Raw genomic sequence first — 16787 nt, 5'->3', positions numbered from 1 at the left:
TACTTATTTGTCTTGAGTTAGCTGTCTAATCATTTGACTTATTCTGATACGCACAGTAGTGGCACGGAGTCAAATTGGTTTGGCAGACCAGCAAACGGGTCCACCTGCACACTGGAATCCGTCAGGGTTTCAGAGGCTCTTAAGGAAGTACCTGCATTCTGAATTAACTGAACGCAAGACAGTGTACTTGCATTTTTCGGGAACGCGAATTTAATAAAGGATTGCCGCCGTCCATGACTTCAGTCCCCGAACACATTGTAGTGTGCCACCTTGCCCAGTAGGATGGTAAAGAATTCACTGCAGCGACGTAGGACTATAATATCTATTTCTCAGCACCCTGTTCTTTCGAACTATATTTTTCCTTTTTTTTGTGTGGTAGAATATAGATGCTTGGTAGTGGCGTAGTTTGATGCCATAGCCTGGATTCATGTGTATGAAGTGAGATAGAGCGAGTAGTGTTCTGGTTAGTGTCGTGTGTCGATCCCCAGCAAATCACTTTGTCCACCATAGATCCCATTTTAGTAAGGCTTTTGTTAAATAAATATTTTTTGTATGATGTTTCTTTAATAATTTTGTTGTCTTGTCTTGTTTAAGATCAATAAATCAATTGTGAATTAGACTACAACTTCTCCCTGAGTTCTGATTCACAGTTCCTTCGCATTTTTATGGCATTCTAGATCAGAAACATAAGGAGTAGCTTTTTCATTTGGTGTCCACTGCGAGGATCTTTTACTTCATTAATAGTATTCTTCTTTCAACCTTTTGACATCAGTCACTCGAGCACAAATGACAGCTTTGCCAATGCACTGCCCTTTTATGCCCTGTCTAAGCGATACTACCACCATATGTGTATATTCATATCGCTGTCCTATGACTTATATTACCTCAGTGTCCTTTAAGCAAGCATGCCTGGTTAGGGCAACCGCTCTCATAAAGCGGGAAATTGGGGTTCGAGTCCCTATCCGGCAAAAATTTTCGTATATGTCCAATAATTATTCAGCTGGAACCTCATTGTATCCACAGTTGCGAATGCATTTCTTGTGTGATACTTTGTCTGTTTCAGTATAGCGATTTTAATGGAGTTCTTAAGTTTAATACTTGCTGAGATATACTAGGTGTCCAGACTACAGCTATACACAAACAAATCCTTATAACGAAAGAACTCGACTTATGATGTTAGATAAATACGCAGTCGACAGAGTCACCATTTCATACAGAGTGTTGAGTCGCATGGCGCATGCACACCACTGACAGAGCACATTTATCGTGACATGCTGGCGAACTCTGCGGTTCCACCGAACCATATTTATCCATGACACGTTTCCTGAGCGCTGGAATTGAAGGGGGTGGTGGGTTCTCATTGTCGAGCCCCCTCGGTCTCCCAATATGACTCCATAGAATTTCACTGCATAGGGGTTTATCAAGGACACTGTGTCCAGAGTAAAGGTTCGAGACTTTGCAGATTTGAGACAACGGATCTACGTTGCCGTAGAGGCCATAACATTTGTCATGCTTATGACTATGAGTATGTGATGAGAAGTGGAATACCGTTCCGTCATTTGTAGAACTGCAGAGGATACCCATATTGAACTCTACCACTTCAAAAAAATGATTAACGATATTGGACAAATCAAGTTACAAGCCTCAATAGGTACTGAAATACAAACATATATTTCTGTATACCTCTACCCGGACACCCTGCGTAAATTTACTTGAATACTTCCTTTTTTCATACGGAATAGCGTCCTAAAACGCTGGTAGGACGTGGTACACGAATCACAAAAGTATTGTTGGTAGACACCTTATTAAAACATGGCCTTCAACCACAAAAGTAAAAGGTGTGATGCCATAAATGCATTTTCGGAACATTTTTTTCATTTCAAAGTGCTTCTTCTTAACAACATTCAGTTCTCGTGAAAAAAATCTTGAAATTGCAAGTTAGTACTGTAGGGAAGCAGCCTACTCACGCCTTATAAAATTCTCATCAGTCTTTCCATTGTGTGCCAGCCTAATCCGCTCTGACGTCATAAATGTTGCGCAATACTTTAAAAATCAAGTAAATAACCTGAAACGTTTCTAGCATGTCAGGAGTCATACTAAATCAATATGTGTTGAATGTCAGTTCAATAACTTTAACCATTTTCGAAATTTGGATGTTTTTCTGTAAAAATCATTGGCGCAACAGAAAAGAGCTAGAAACTTAAAAATGTATATCTGGATTCCTTTTTCATAATAATTTAGTAGAAACAGTATTTTGGATGTCACAAATTAAAATTTTAGTTCAAATTCAATATTTTCTGGTTTTTGTCTTAAAAATTAAGGCAGCAAGATAGATTAAATAGGCTGATAAATAAGGCTAGGATGTTTAAATTTAAGTAGAATGGAGATCCGCTATAATCATAAGGATATGAGAAGTGTCAATTGAATAACTATAAAACTATAGCGATAGCGTATCTCTAAAGGGCAAGTTCAGAGCTCGTCTACTGCGTGTAGTGTAATTAAATTAATTCTCTCGCCTAAAATATTTTACTTAGCCACGTCAGACTTTTATTATGATTACTTACCTGTCCCCCCATGAACCATGGACCTTGCCGTTGGTGGGGAGGCTTGCGTGCCTCAGCGATACAGATAGCCGTACCGTAGGTGCAACCACAACGGAGGGGTATCTGTTGAGAGGCCAGACAAACGTGTGGTTTCTGAAGAGGGGCAGCAGCCTTTTCAGTAGTTGCAAGGGCAACAGTCTGGATGATTGACTGATCTGGCCTTGTAACAATAACCAAAACAGCCTTGCTGTGCTGGTACTGCGAACGGCTGAAAGCAAGGGGAAACTACAGCCGTAATTTTTCCCGAGGGCATGCAGCTTTACTGTATGATTACATGATGGTGGCGTCCTCTTGGGTAAAATATTCCGGAGGTAAAATAGTCCCCCATTCGGATCTCCGGGCGGGGACTACTCAAGAGGATGTCGTTATCAGGAGAAAGAAAACTGGCGTTCTACGGATCGGAGCGTGGAATGTCAGATCCCTTAATCGGGCAGGTAGGTTAGAAAATTTAAAAAGGGAAATGGATAGGTTGAAGTTAGATATAGTGGGAATTAGTGAAGTTCGGTGGCAGGAGGAACAAGACTTCTGGTCAGGTGACTACAGGGTTATAAACACAAAATCAAATAGGGGTAATGCAGGAGTAGGTTTAATAATGAATAGGAAAATAGGAATGCGGGTAAGCTACTACAAACAGCATAGTGAACGCATTATTGTGGCCAAGATAGATACGAAGCCCACGCCTACTACAGTAGTACAAGTTTATATGCCAACTAGCTCTGCAGATGACGAAGAAATTGAAGAAATGTATGATGAAATAAAAGAAATTATTCAGATTGTGAAGGGAGACGAAAATTTAATAGTCATGGGTGACTGGAATTCGAGTGTAGGAAAAGGGAGAGAAGGAAACGTAGTAGGTGAATATGGATTGGGGGACAGAAATGAAAGAGGAAGCCGCCTGGTCGAATTTTGCACAGAGCACAACATAATCATAACTAACACTTGGTTTAAGAATCATGAAAGAAGGTTGTATACATGGAAGAACCCTGGAGATACTAAAAGGTATCAGATAGATTATATAATGGTAAGACAGAGATTTAGGAACCAGGTTTTAAATTGTAAGACATTTCCAGGGGCAGATGTGGACTCTGACCACAATCTATTGGTTATGACCTGTAGATTAAAACTGAAGAAACTGCAAAAGGTGGGAATTTAAGGAGATGGGACCCGGATAAACTAAAAGAACCAGAGGTTGTACAGAGATTCAGGGAGAGCATAAGGGAGCAATTGACAGGAATGGGGGAAATAAATACAGTAGAAGAAGAATGGGTAGCTTTGAGGGATGAAGTAGTGAAGGCAGCAGAGGATCAAGTAGGTAAAAAGACGAGGGCTAGTAGAAATCCTTGGGTAACAGAAGAAATATTGAATTTAATTGATGAAAGGAGAAAATATAAAAATGCAGTAAGTGAAACAGGCAAAAAGGAATACAAACGTCTCAAAAATGAGATCGACAGGAAGTGCAAAATGGCTAAGCAGGGATGGCTAGAGGACAAATGTAAGGATGTAGAGGCCTATCTCACTAGGGGTAAGATAGATACTGCTTACAGGAAGATTAAAGAGACCTTTGGAGATAAGAGAACGACTTGTATGAATATCAAGAGCTCAGATGGAAACCCAGTTCTAAGCAAAGAAGGGAAAGCAGAAAGGTGGAAGGAGTATATAGAGGGTCTATACAAGGGCGATGTACTTGAGGACAATATTATGGAAATGGAAGAGGATGTAGATGAAGATGAAATGGGAGATATGATACTGCGTGAAGAGTTTGACAGAGCACTGAAAGACCTGAGTCGAAACAAGGCCCCCGGAGTAGACAATATTCCATTGGAACTACTGACGGCCGTGGGAGAGCCAGTCCTGACAAAACTCTACCATCTGGTGAGCAAGATGTATGAAACAGGCGAAATACCCTCAGACTTCAAGAAGAATATAATAATTCCAATCCCAAAGAAAGCAGGTGTTGACAGATGTGAAAATTACCGAACTATCAGCTTAATAAGTCACAGCTGCAAAATACTAACACGAATTCTTTACAGACGAATGGAAAAACTAGTAGAAGCCAACCTCGGGGAAGATCAGTTTGGATTCCGTAGGAACACTGGAACACGTGAGGCAATACTGACCTTACGACTTATCTTAGAAGAAAGATTAAGGAAAGGCAAACCTACGTTTCTAGCATTTGTAGACTTAGAGAAAGTTTTTGACAATGTTGACTGGAATACTCTCTTTCAAATTCTAAAGGTGGCAGGGGTAAAATACAGGGAGCGAAAGGCTATTTACAATTTGTACAGAAACCAGATGGCAGTTATAAGAGTCGAGGGACATGAAAGGGAAGCAGTGGTTGGGAAGGGAGTAAGACAGGGTTGTAGCCTCTCCCCGATGTTGTTCAATCTGTATATTGAGCAAGCAGTAAAGGAAACAAAAGAAAAATTCGGAGTAGGTATTAAAATTCATGGAGAAGAAATAAAAACTTTGAGGTTCGCCGATGACATTGTAATTCTGTCAGAGACAGCAAAGGACTTGGAAGAGCAGTTGAATGGAATGGACAGTGTCTTGAAAGGAGGATATAAGATGATCATCAACAAAAGCAAAACGAGGATAATGGAATGTAGTCTAATTAAGTCAGGTGATGCTGAGGGAATTAGATTAGGAAATGAGGCACTTAAAGTAGTAAAGGAGTTTTGCTATTTGGGGAGCAAAATAACTGATGATGGTCGAAGTAGAGAGGATATAAAATGTAGGCTGGCAATGGCAAGGAAAGCGTTTCTGAAGAAGAGAAATTTGTTAACATCCAGTATTGATTTAAGTGTCAGGAAGTCATTTCTGAAAGTATTCGTATGGAGTGTAGCCATGTATGGAAGTGAAACATGGACGATAAATAGTTTGGACAAGAAGAGAATAGAAGCTTTCGAAATGTGGTGCTACAGAAGAATGCTGAAGATTAGATGGGTAGATCACATAACTAATGAGGAAGTATTGAATAGGATTGGGGAGAAGAGAAGTTTGTGGCACAACTTGACCAGAAGAAGGGATCGGTTGGTAGGACATGTTCTGAGGCATCAAGGGATCACCAATTTAGTATTGGAGGGCAGCGTGGAGGGTAAAAATCGTAGAGGGAGGCCAAGAGATGAATACACTAAGCAGATTCAGAAGGATGTAGGTTGCAGTAGGTACTGGGAGATGAAAAAGCTTGCACAGGATAGAGTAGCATGGAGAGCTGCATCAAACCAGTCTCACGACTGAAGACCACAACAACAACAACATACTTACCTGTGTGCTGAATGCACATTTAAATTGAGAGCTTCATCGGCCATCAGCAAAGGAAGTGATGATTTATTCAATAACTTAAAGTGGTGCATTACTAGCCCAGCGGCTAGTCGGGAGAGCCGATTTGATCAGGCGTTCCCTTAGTCGTCCGCACCGCGGCTTTATATATAAGAACGCTGCGCGAGAAAGTAAGGCCCCAGTTCTCTCCAGACGCTGAATAGCACACCGCCTGTGCCGGGAGTCGCATCGCGTCGATAATCATTGCTATAAACAGCCTCGGATGCCGTATTAAGTTAATCGGGATACTTGTAACCATGAAATCATTTTCGAGTGAAGTGTTAATTCTGGGATGACTTTAATGATATCGTATATCTTCGGTTTACGTATGTCGTATTTTCACGTGCCGCCGCGGGACAGACATTCTACCATTATTTAGCGTAGCGTTTGATGAACATTATCATCAAATTATGGCGAGCATTCACTTAAACATTTAATTTGGACAGTTATAGTGGCATCAGCGCATTAGACTCTGAACTGCTCTGGTAGTTGGATTGTGTGGATTCCTTTTTTTGATCTGTGACTTTCAGAATATAGCGAACGTTTTTACAGGATCGTTTTTGATTATGAATCCCAGACAATCTCCTAATTCCTCAGAGCTATAAGCTGTAGCTATAAGTGTATTTCTCAGATGAAGTGGGCACTAGGAATTCTAATTACAGGCTTCACGTTTTGCTAATCACTTTCTGGTTGCCAATATTGTAGTTAGAGAGCCAGTGTTGCGAACGGCAGAAGACAGCATAATTAATAGGAACATTTATATAAAAATTAATTCCACCCGCCGACTCACATATGGTTAAACCGCAGGGAAATGCATCTTATCAGCAGTGTTTCTACACTCAAACAAAAATAACAGCAATTAAATTCCAACCAGCCGCCCCACAGTACGTATGAGCTTGTTCATGCACAATATGATACATATTATGAAAAAATCGGATGGTGTTTATATACGGTATTCCAGAGAGAACTGTATGAGAGATGTGACAGGAATGAGCATTCGAAGTAAGAAAGTCTAGTAAATATTGGCTCCAAAATGCATACCTTATGAGCCATTAGCACTTCGTCAGTAGAGGAGATATGTTTCACAGTAGTGAAGATGAACTAGGAAGAAATGCAGTTAAAACTCTATGAACATCACAATAAACGCATTAACATATCAAAGACAGGCAAAATCTCATGACTCATCACAAAGTAGAATATAAAGGTAGAATCATACAATGAAGCGCCAAAAGGAACAGGTATAACAATGCGTATTCAAATACAGAGGTATGTAAACAGGCAGAGTACGCCGCTGCGGTCGGAAACGCCTATATAAGACAAGTCCCTGGTGCAGTCGTTAGATTGGTTATTGCTGTTACAATGGCAGGTTATCAAGATTTAAGAGAGTTTGAACGTCGTGTTATAGTCGGCGGACGAGCGACGGGACACAGCATCTCTGAGGTAGCGATGAAGTGGGGATTTTCCAGTACGACCATTTCGCCGGTGTACAGTGAATATCAGAAATATGGAAAAACATCAAATCTCTGACATCGCTGCGCCCGGGAAAAGATCCTGAATGAACGGGACCAACGACGATTGAAGAGAATCGTTCTACATGTCAGAAGTGCAATCCTTCCGCAAATTGCTGCAGATTTCGGTGCTAGGCCATTAACGAATGTCAGCGTGCGAACCATTCAACGAATTCAACGAACTATCATCGATATGGGCTTTCGGAGCCTAAGGACCACTCGTGTAGCCTTGATGACTGCACGACACAAAGCTTTACGCCTCACCGAACCCGTCAACTCCGACATTCGTCTGTTGGTGACTGGTGTCTGAAAAAATTTTGGACTCTGCATGTTAGCTGGGGAGTGTTCAGGGTGGTGAAGGATCTGTGATGGTATGGGGCGTGTGCAGCTGGAGAGACATGGGACCCCGATACGGCTATATACGGCTCTAACAGGCGACATGTAAGTAAGCATCCTGTCTGATCACCTGCATCCATTTATGTTCATTGTGCATTCCGAAGGACTTGGGCAATTCCAGCAGGACAATGCGACCCACACAACTCCATAATTGCTACAGAGTGGCTTCAGGAACACTCTTCTGAGTTTAAACACTTCCGCTGGCCACCAAACATAGCAGACATGAACATTATTGGGCGTATCTAGGATACCTTGCAACGTGCTGTTCAGAAGAGATCTTTACACCCTCGTATGCTTACGGATTTATGGACTGACCTGCAGGATTCATGGTTTCAGTTGCCTCTAGCATTACTTCAGACATTAGTCTAGTCCATGTCACGTCGTGATGCGGCACTTCTGCGTGCTCTCGGAGACCCTACACGGTATTAGGCAGGTGTACCAGTTTCTTTGACTCTTCAGTGTATATGCATGGTATCTTCGCAGACGAACGAAATACATGATGAAACAAAAGAAGTTATTCAGTTTATTGAGATGAAAATTTCTGTGATTGGAATTTGATAGTACCAAGAGGAAGATAAGCAAAAACCCCATAAGAACGTAGTCTCGTGAAGGGGGTGGGGAGGGGGAGGCGAAGTTAAAGGAGAGGCCGTCTGGTAAAATTTCGCATACAACACAACAGTTTAATCATTAGGAATGCTTGATTCAAGAATTATAAAGAATATTATGAATGAGAAAGACAGGTGGATAAAGCAGAAAGTTCAGATAAATTTTACGATGCTAAGACAGAGTTTTGGAAATCATATTTAGACAGCAAAGCATTTCAAGAGGCAGAAGTGGGCTTTGATCACAATTTATTGCTTATGAACCACAGATTGAAACTGAAGAAACTGTTTCAAATGGTTCAAATGGCTCTAAGCACTATGGGACTTAACAGCTATGGTCATCAGTCCCCTAGAACTTAGAACTACTTAAACCTAACTAACCTAAGGACATCACACAACACCCAGTCATCACGAGGGAGAGAAAATCCCTGACCCCGCCGGGAATCGAACCCGGGCGCGGGAAGCGAGAACGCTACCGCACGACCACGAGCTGCGGACGAAGAAACTGCAGAGAGGTAGGAAATTAAGGTGACCTGGATAAACTTGAACTATTGATTGTGGAGCGTTTCAAAGGCAGCATTAAAGAAACGTTTCCTAAAACATTCGAAATAAATGCAACAGAAGGCGAATGGATAGCTTTCATAGGCAGTGGAGGAAAACTAGCAAAGAGAGTTTTGCAAGAAAAATATGAATGTTTCGATTTAAAATTCTGTATTTCCTGTATCCGTTTCACAAAAAAGAGTATCTGTAACAAACGTTTAAAAACGCGTTAACCCAGTACGTACTGTAGCTTATGATCTTCAGCCTCGGTATATTTATTAAAACCGTATTGAGAGGATTCCTAATACGAGGAGTACCTCGTCAGCGACTCAGCAGGCTGTTCAATACGCGAAATCATTTGCGTGACTTGTCCACTTCTTATACACTTCCTCCTTCAAAGAAATCTATAGGACCTAGCAGGTCATTTTACTGTACCACCTCGAATGATCCCACTATCATTGTCATTGCGATCTAATACAATCCGGATTCTTCGTAATACTGTGAAAACTCATATTCTTCAATGTTAAGGCCGTCGGGCATTAACCGTAATTCGTCCTTCAGAATGTCTGCTGAAAATGCTGTGAAAACGACGATACGGCCTAACAAGCACGTTAATGAGATAACAATCAACAGGTCCTAGTGGAAGTATTGAGTAACAAGTTGAACATCTTTTTTTTTTTAAATAACATCTTCACAAAATTTATCACTACAGTATAGTTGACCAATATATTATAAACATTCATAAGTTCCTTTCTTTTGTCAACAAACCATTTACTAGATGCAAGATTTTTTTCTATTAAAACAGCGCAGAAATAGGAAAGGTTCGTCTACCCTTACGATTATAATGTTGCACTATTTTCCAAAAGTACAGCGTGTTTCAAACAGGACTTTACAAATTTAGAAATTCATATAAATTTATTGAAAGAAAATATAGAGCTGAGTTTAGTGTTATTTTGTAGAGAAACAAAGTTTTTTTACCTTAAACTAAAGATGTAAGTGGCTTCCGTCGGTTATCCTGCACACATCCCATCGGAAGTCACTTTCTTCCCAAACTCGCTGTAGCATTGCAGGTGTAACTTGTTCAACGGCGGCGTAAATTGTTGCTCTCAGTTCAGGAGAGAAGCCGGCACAGGAAGTACAAACAGATATCGTTGATGAATTCCTATAAAAAAATCGAGTGGTGTCAGGTCTGGTGAAAGTGGAGGTCATGCATTTGCCGCACCACGACGAACCCATTGACCTGGAAAGCAGTCACTGGGAAATTTCCGGACGTCAGCCATGTTGTGCAGTAGTGCACCATCTTACATGAAGTAAACACGTCGTTCTTGGTCATCCTCATATATCTGTGGTATCAACAATTGTTGTAACATATCCCGGTATACTATCCCGCTGATGGTTCTCACACGGGTAAAAGGGCTGTACACGTTCAGTTTAGGGCTATCACGAACTTGCTGCAACGTTTTATGTGGATTTTCACTGCCCCAAATCGTACAGTTATGTGTGTTAACCTTGCCACTTAAGTGAAAAGTCGATTTTGTCCAAGAAAAGTCCATTCTCGTGCAATTTATTTAACAAATCGGCAAAGAAGTTCTTGTGAGCTATTTTACCAGTGTGTTTTATTGCTTATACGATCCGTACGGATTCAAATGCGAACGGTTTCTCAACAGACGCCAAACAGGCGTATGTGAGATCTGCAGTTCGCGAGATGCACGCCAGGACGATTTCGTATGGCTGTTGACAAAATGTTGTCTCACTCACTCAACGACGTCGTCAGATGTGCTTAGATGACTTCATGATTTCCCATGTCTTCCCAAGTACCCTGTTTCTGCAAAACATTTATGCCACTAATAAATTGTAAGCCTACTACGAAGATCCTTAGCGTACTTGGTGGGGAAATTAAGATGAACTGTTGTCGCCGACTTCGATTCTTCAAACGAAAACACACAGCTAGCATGCTCGCGTCCAGTGAAGGCAGCCACCTTTAACGCAACTGCCGCTAGCGCTCCTTACGGCGCGATTTGGCACTAGCGAACTACGCGAGAAAAAAATTGATGTGTTTCCCTACAAATTGACACTACAGTCACCTTTGTAGATACTATGCATTAATTTATATGAATTTTCGACGTTGTAAAATCCTTTTTCGAACACCCTGTATTACAAGAAGCGGTTTACTAGTTTCAGGCATTAATTTTTTCTTACTAAAACTGTGCACCTCTATAACAAGGTTTATCTACATTAAGACACCAAATTTTAATTATGTTCCAGAAGTGCCGCGCGGGATTAGCCGAACGATCTAGGGCGCTGCAGTCATGGACTGTGAGTCTGGTCCCGGCGGAGGTTCGAGTCCTCCCTCGGGCATGGGTGTGTGTGTTTGTCCTTGGGATAATTTAGGTTAAGTAGTGTCTAAGCTTAGGGACTGCTGACCTTAGCCGTTAAGTCCCATAAGATTTCACACACATTTGAACATTTTTTTTATGTTCCAGAAGTGTTACAAAATCAGATTACGAGCTTGAGACAATAAATCTTTTCTTACGAAAACAGTGCAATACATGTACTCATTATACTACAAAAAATTCAGGCCAAACAATTTACTCAAAGACGTTCCTCAGACCACAGTCAAATTATAATGAACCATTCCAATGTGAGTACAGGGTGCAAGGCTAGAGACGGCGCATTACACTCGGAAGTAGACTTCTGTCTCCCGATCAGCGGCGACAAGGCGTGAAGTTGACACTTGCTCATCTACAAGACAAATAAATAAAGCAGGGATAAAACAACAGTTCATTAGCCCCTCCACAAATGCCAGTACTCAAGGCTAGATCAGAAGCGGACTTAAGAAATTCAGCAACGTCAAAACAAACATTAATTTCCAAAAAACTTCATATTAAAAATAATAAAGCGTGATAAATAATGCAAAGTATTTTTTCACGGTGTAACACACCGGTTGCCGATTACTTCAATCGCGAATAAATGCTTGGCTGGAAAATTTATTCAACCTCATCAACAAGTAACAAGCACCTCACTGTGTCAGTAGGATTACTCAGGCAACTATTAACTAAAACTTGACAAGAATTACGAATTATTAATGCTTCTGCTGAATGGCTGTTAATACTACCGCCGGCCACTGTGACAGAGCGGTTCTAGGCGCTTGACTCCGGAACCACGCTGCTGCTACGGTCTCAGGTTCGAATCCTGCCTCTGGCATTGATATGTGTGATATCCTCAGGTTAGTTTGGTTTAAGCAGTTCTAAGTCTAGGGGACTGATGGCCTCAGATGTTAAGTCCCATAGTGCTTAGAGCCATTTGAACCATTTTTGTTACTACTACCAGGTGAAGCTCCCTCCTTGAAAAGTGAGATCTGAACAGCTGCAGTGTAGATAACATATATACGGGACGCAAGATCTTTAAAATAAACCAATAACACTTAAAGGATGTAGCCTAAAGTGGTCTCCCTGCAGTTTCTGCATTTATAGTTTAAGGGATATTAGCTTTAATAGATCCAGTAGTTTGTCTACGAGGGAAAGGGTTGAGCACAAGTGACGAATACCAAAATGGACTGCAAAACGGACAGCACCAAGCCGTCAATTATCACTAAACCAGCGCAACACAAACAAGACTCACCGGCCGCAACGAGTATGACAAACGTTAAAGAACGCTCACCATTAAAACAGGTAGCGGCAAATCGCTAGCTCTGTCATTGACAAAGCAGTGCAAGCAAGCCGGACAAGAGTTCAGTCAAACTACTCATCAGACGGTTCTGTCGGAATACGGTAGTAACGGGTGGCACGCCGCAACTGCCTCAGAGCTCTGTATCGTCAGTGCCAACACATGGGGCCCGCTGCTGGAACTTGCGTTCTGTGGGAAAGCTAGGTACGCTAATCCAAAACGAGTTTGCTTCGCCTCGTACGCCGTCCTGTCCAACAATCTCCCCACCCACCAAACCCTCAGACCCTCGGCCCGACTCTCACCTTACAATTCCTCCGCCAGAGGGCGCTAACTCCCCAGATACCCAAATATGGTGCTGAAGTTTGCCGGGTACGAAGTATCGATCTCCTCACACGACTCAAATAATAAGGACAAATGAGTGTGCTACGTATTATTGATCAAAATTATCGTCATTAAGTTCCTGATGTATCGATGCTCTTGTCTCCCTATGCGGGTGCCTGTGATGGCGCCTCTATAATTATATCATATCGGGCGTTGCGAGCAAATGTGTAGTAAGCGACCATGGTGAGTGAATTGTAAATATTGCTCCCGTATGGATATTCCTTGATATACTGTGCCTAATTTATTTGTGCTTTTAAGAAAAGGTGCTTGATTCGGTTTACCGCCCAAGAAATTCAGCTATTATTATGGTGTAGAGTTAACAAAATCAAGGGAATCGATAAACAATGACAGCAACTCTGAACACATTAAGCAGTGTTGTGTGTAGGAATTGTATATGAAGTTCCAACATGCAGTTTACGACTTCCGTCTCTTATATCGTTGTGCTGTAGGATAGGTGTTTTGAAAAACGGTCATAATATACCATAACATGCTGTAGCGGTACCTTAAAAGAAACATATTTGGAAACAGTGATAAAGTAACTAACAGCATTCGTTTCTACATTTTTAGTTAGCAGAAACATTTTTAAAGTCATAGTCATATACGTACTTGCGCCACGATTGCAATTTGACACTGAAGTAGCAGGAGAACTTTAGTTACGAAGCGAATTTAGACAAACGACCAATTCATTTGTAGTACACGAGGCTTTACGGCAATAGCAACTAACTCTGCAGTCTCATACTTCCCAAGTTACATTTCATTTACGTCTCGTTTCTTCGGCTCTTGCTTTCCCACTGGTGGTAACTTCCACTGTGAGGACAAGGAAGTACAAGAACAAGGATGTAAGCATTTGGGACGTTTCTTCTGGATTCAACATAAATAAAAATCACTTCAATCACCTGAGCCTCCATTTTGATATCTGCACACAACATCTGTCCATTGCTTGCGCTACGCTTCTGCAGTGAAGTTTATTTGGTTTACACTATAAACTACGTCTAATAAATATATAACTATAAATATTATAGACATGTTACACCTCATAATTACTATTACATCCTCAGCTATTCATTTCTCTTTCCTCCAAACATCAAGCTTTTTTGTCATAACGTACATATTTTTACCATTTTAATTTTTCTGCAAGTTCATTTATAACTTTATATTCTCTCTCACGGAATAACGAAAATTGTTTATATTTGTGAGTATCCGTTTGTGCCTGTTATGGTGGGAGAAATGAAATAACAACAAAGTAAAAATACGCTATATATATTAGGACCGAATATTTATGCTGAAAAATTCAAATGTGACACACATCATTGCATTCAAACTGCGTACGCTGCCCTTCATTTCGTCACGCTAACATATATTATTGGTGCTATCAACTAAAAGCAATACTTTGAAGAAATTACATATAAAAGCTCCGTGTGTACTGGTATAAATACGAATATTACTGCGTGCAGCTCTGACGAGAGTGACCCCAGCGCTATATTTCAGAATGGACACACTTCATGACACCCCTGTTTTCCAGTGAAGAAATAGTAAAGAGGGCGATAGGAATGTGAGCATCCGGATACTGAGGCACAGGAGAACACGTAATGTTAGGTTTGTGATGTTGCACCAGAGATAATGAGCGATACGGTGAAGGAACCAGCAGAAGTAAGTTGAACATTCAGTGCTCTGTCACAGCCTGACCCCATTACTGACCCACATAGTTCTTCTACAGCCTCTTTCTCCTCTAGCAGACTTTGGCACAGCGCGTCCAAATCGCACTTGCTTTCGATCTACTCATGCCATCTGTCTGCCTTTTTTGCAGCGTTTAATATAAGTTTCCCATTACCAGCTCGTAGATTAAGAAACTTACGTTTAACTTCTCCGGATTCGATCAATCTTTCTGCGTGCCGTTGCGATTGTTTCTAGAATAACGCCAACAGAGCCAAATGAGAACCATTCAAATGAATACCGCTGTGAACGGGCTACAGTAGGGAAGATAGATATAGATGACTCGCCACAATAATACAGACTTACGTACTACATACTTTATTATTATTTTGCGTATGGCTAATACAGACATATCATGAAATTACATATACATATGTACATATTGACACACAAGAAACTTAAGTTTGTCTTTACAACTGAATATCCAGTCCTTCAATCCAGCGCACTGCATCTGGAGTTGCTAGCAGGAAGTCCTCTTTGGCGTCGTGATAGGCTCGAATCCTGCATTCACTGACAATGTGGTGAACAGTCTGGTATGGAGCCCCGCAGTCACAAGCTGGATCAGGTAGCTTCTTCCACTTAAAGAGAGCATCCCTGCATCGCCCATGGCTGGTACGGATTCTGTTGAGAGTAGACCAGGTCTTGCGTGGTAAGTCGAATCCACTTGGAAGTTAAGCACCTGAGAAGATGTTATGCAGGTGCACATCTGTCACTGCTTCCCACCGACCTTTCCATTCTTCAAGAGGTTTGAAATTCTTAGCAACCATGTCAGCAGCATCGCACAGAGTTGGATGACGTGATTTCAGTCTCTTGCTATTTAAAAGTGGCAGGTCGCTATGCACGGGTAGGTTATTATTCCTGGAGATCTTGTGGAATTCTCTCATAAGGGCAGTACATCTGCGTAAATCAGGAGGCGTTATACCTGTTAACAGTGGAAGCCAATAAACTGGAGTAGATCTGATTGCGCCAGATATTATGCGCATTGTCGTATTCTTCTGGGTATCAACAAGCCTTGTATGATGACTATTCATCCAAAAAGGTGCACAATACTCAGCACTTGAGTATACCAAGCCCAGAGCTGAAGTTCGCAGGGTGGTTGCTGAAGATCCCCAGGTAGTTCCGCATAGCTTATGGAGGATGTTGTTTCGAGTCCTCAGCTTTTGAGCTAAGTTAAGAAGGTGTCGTTTGAAGCATAGTGTACGATCCAGGATGACACCAAGATATTTTGGGTTCCAATTGTGACGAAGAATTCTGCCTCTGAAACTTACTTTCAGTTTTACGTTCGCCAACTGGTTATTTAGATGGAAGCAACACACTTCTGTTTTACTCACACTGGGTTGGAGTCTCCAGATTTTGAAGTAATTGTCTAATGCAGATAGGTCATTGGCTAAAATCTCTTATGTTGTCTTCATTTCCTGGTGTTTGACGGCTAGAGCCAGGTCATCGGCATAGCAGTATTTTCTGGACGATGTGTCAGGTAGATCAGATAGATATAGGTTGAACAGTAAGGGTGAGAGAACTGATCCTTGAGGCAATCCGTTGTTCAGCTTCCTCTCCTTACTTATGTTGCTTCCAGTGATTACCTGGAACTTCCGATCACTTAGCATGCTGTTAACCAGTCGAGCCACTGTTCTGCAGCGTATGATGCGGAGAAATTTGTAGATAAGGCCTTCCCTCCTCACAGTGTCGAAGGCGGCAGTTAGATCAACAAATGCCACAGATGTTTTCTGCTTCATTTGGTATCCTGACTCCATGAAGAATGTGAGAGACAATAGTTGGTCGCAGCAGCTGCGCCCTGGTCTGATGCCCGCCTGATCAACTGGAACGTTCTCTAAGATAGCGCTACTTATTCTGTTATATATTAGCCTTTCAAAAAGCTTGTAGCAGCAGCTGAGTAGGGAAATGGGGCGATAGTTTTCTACCTTGTTGCTGGGTTTGCCAGGTTTCAGAACAGATATTGTCTTCACCTTTTTAAACTCAGATGGAAGCTGACCAGTCAGCAGGATGTCAGTGAAGAATTCTGCGAGCCATTTCTTAGCTTTTCCTCCCATATGGATCAG

Source organism: Schistocerca serialis, chromosome 1 (genome assembly GCF_023864345.2).
Source record: "Schistocerca serialis cubense isolate TAMUIC-IGC-003099 chromosome 1, iqSchSeri2.2, whole genome shotgun sequence".
In the NCBI taxonomy this organism is placed as follows: domain Eukaryota; kingdom Metazoa; phylum Arthropoda; class Insecta; order Orthoptera; family Acrididae; genus Schistocerca; species Schistocerca serialis.
This window is presented reverse-complemented; position numbering follows the sequence as displayed.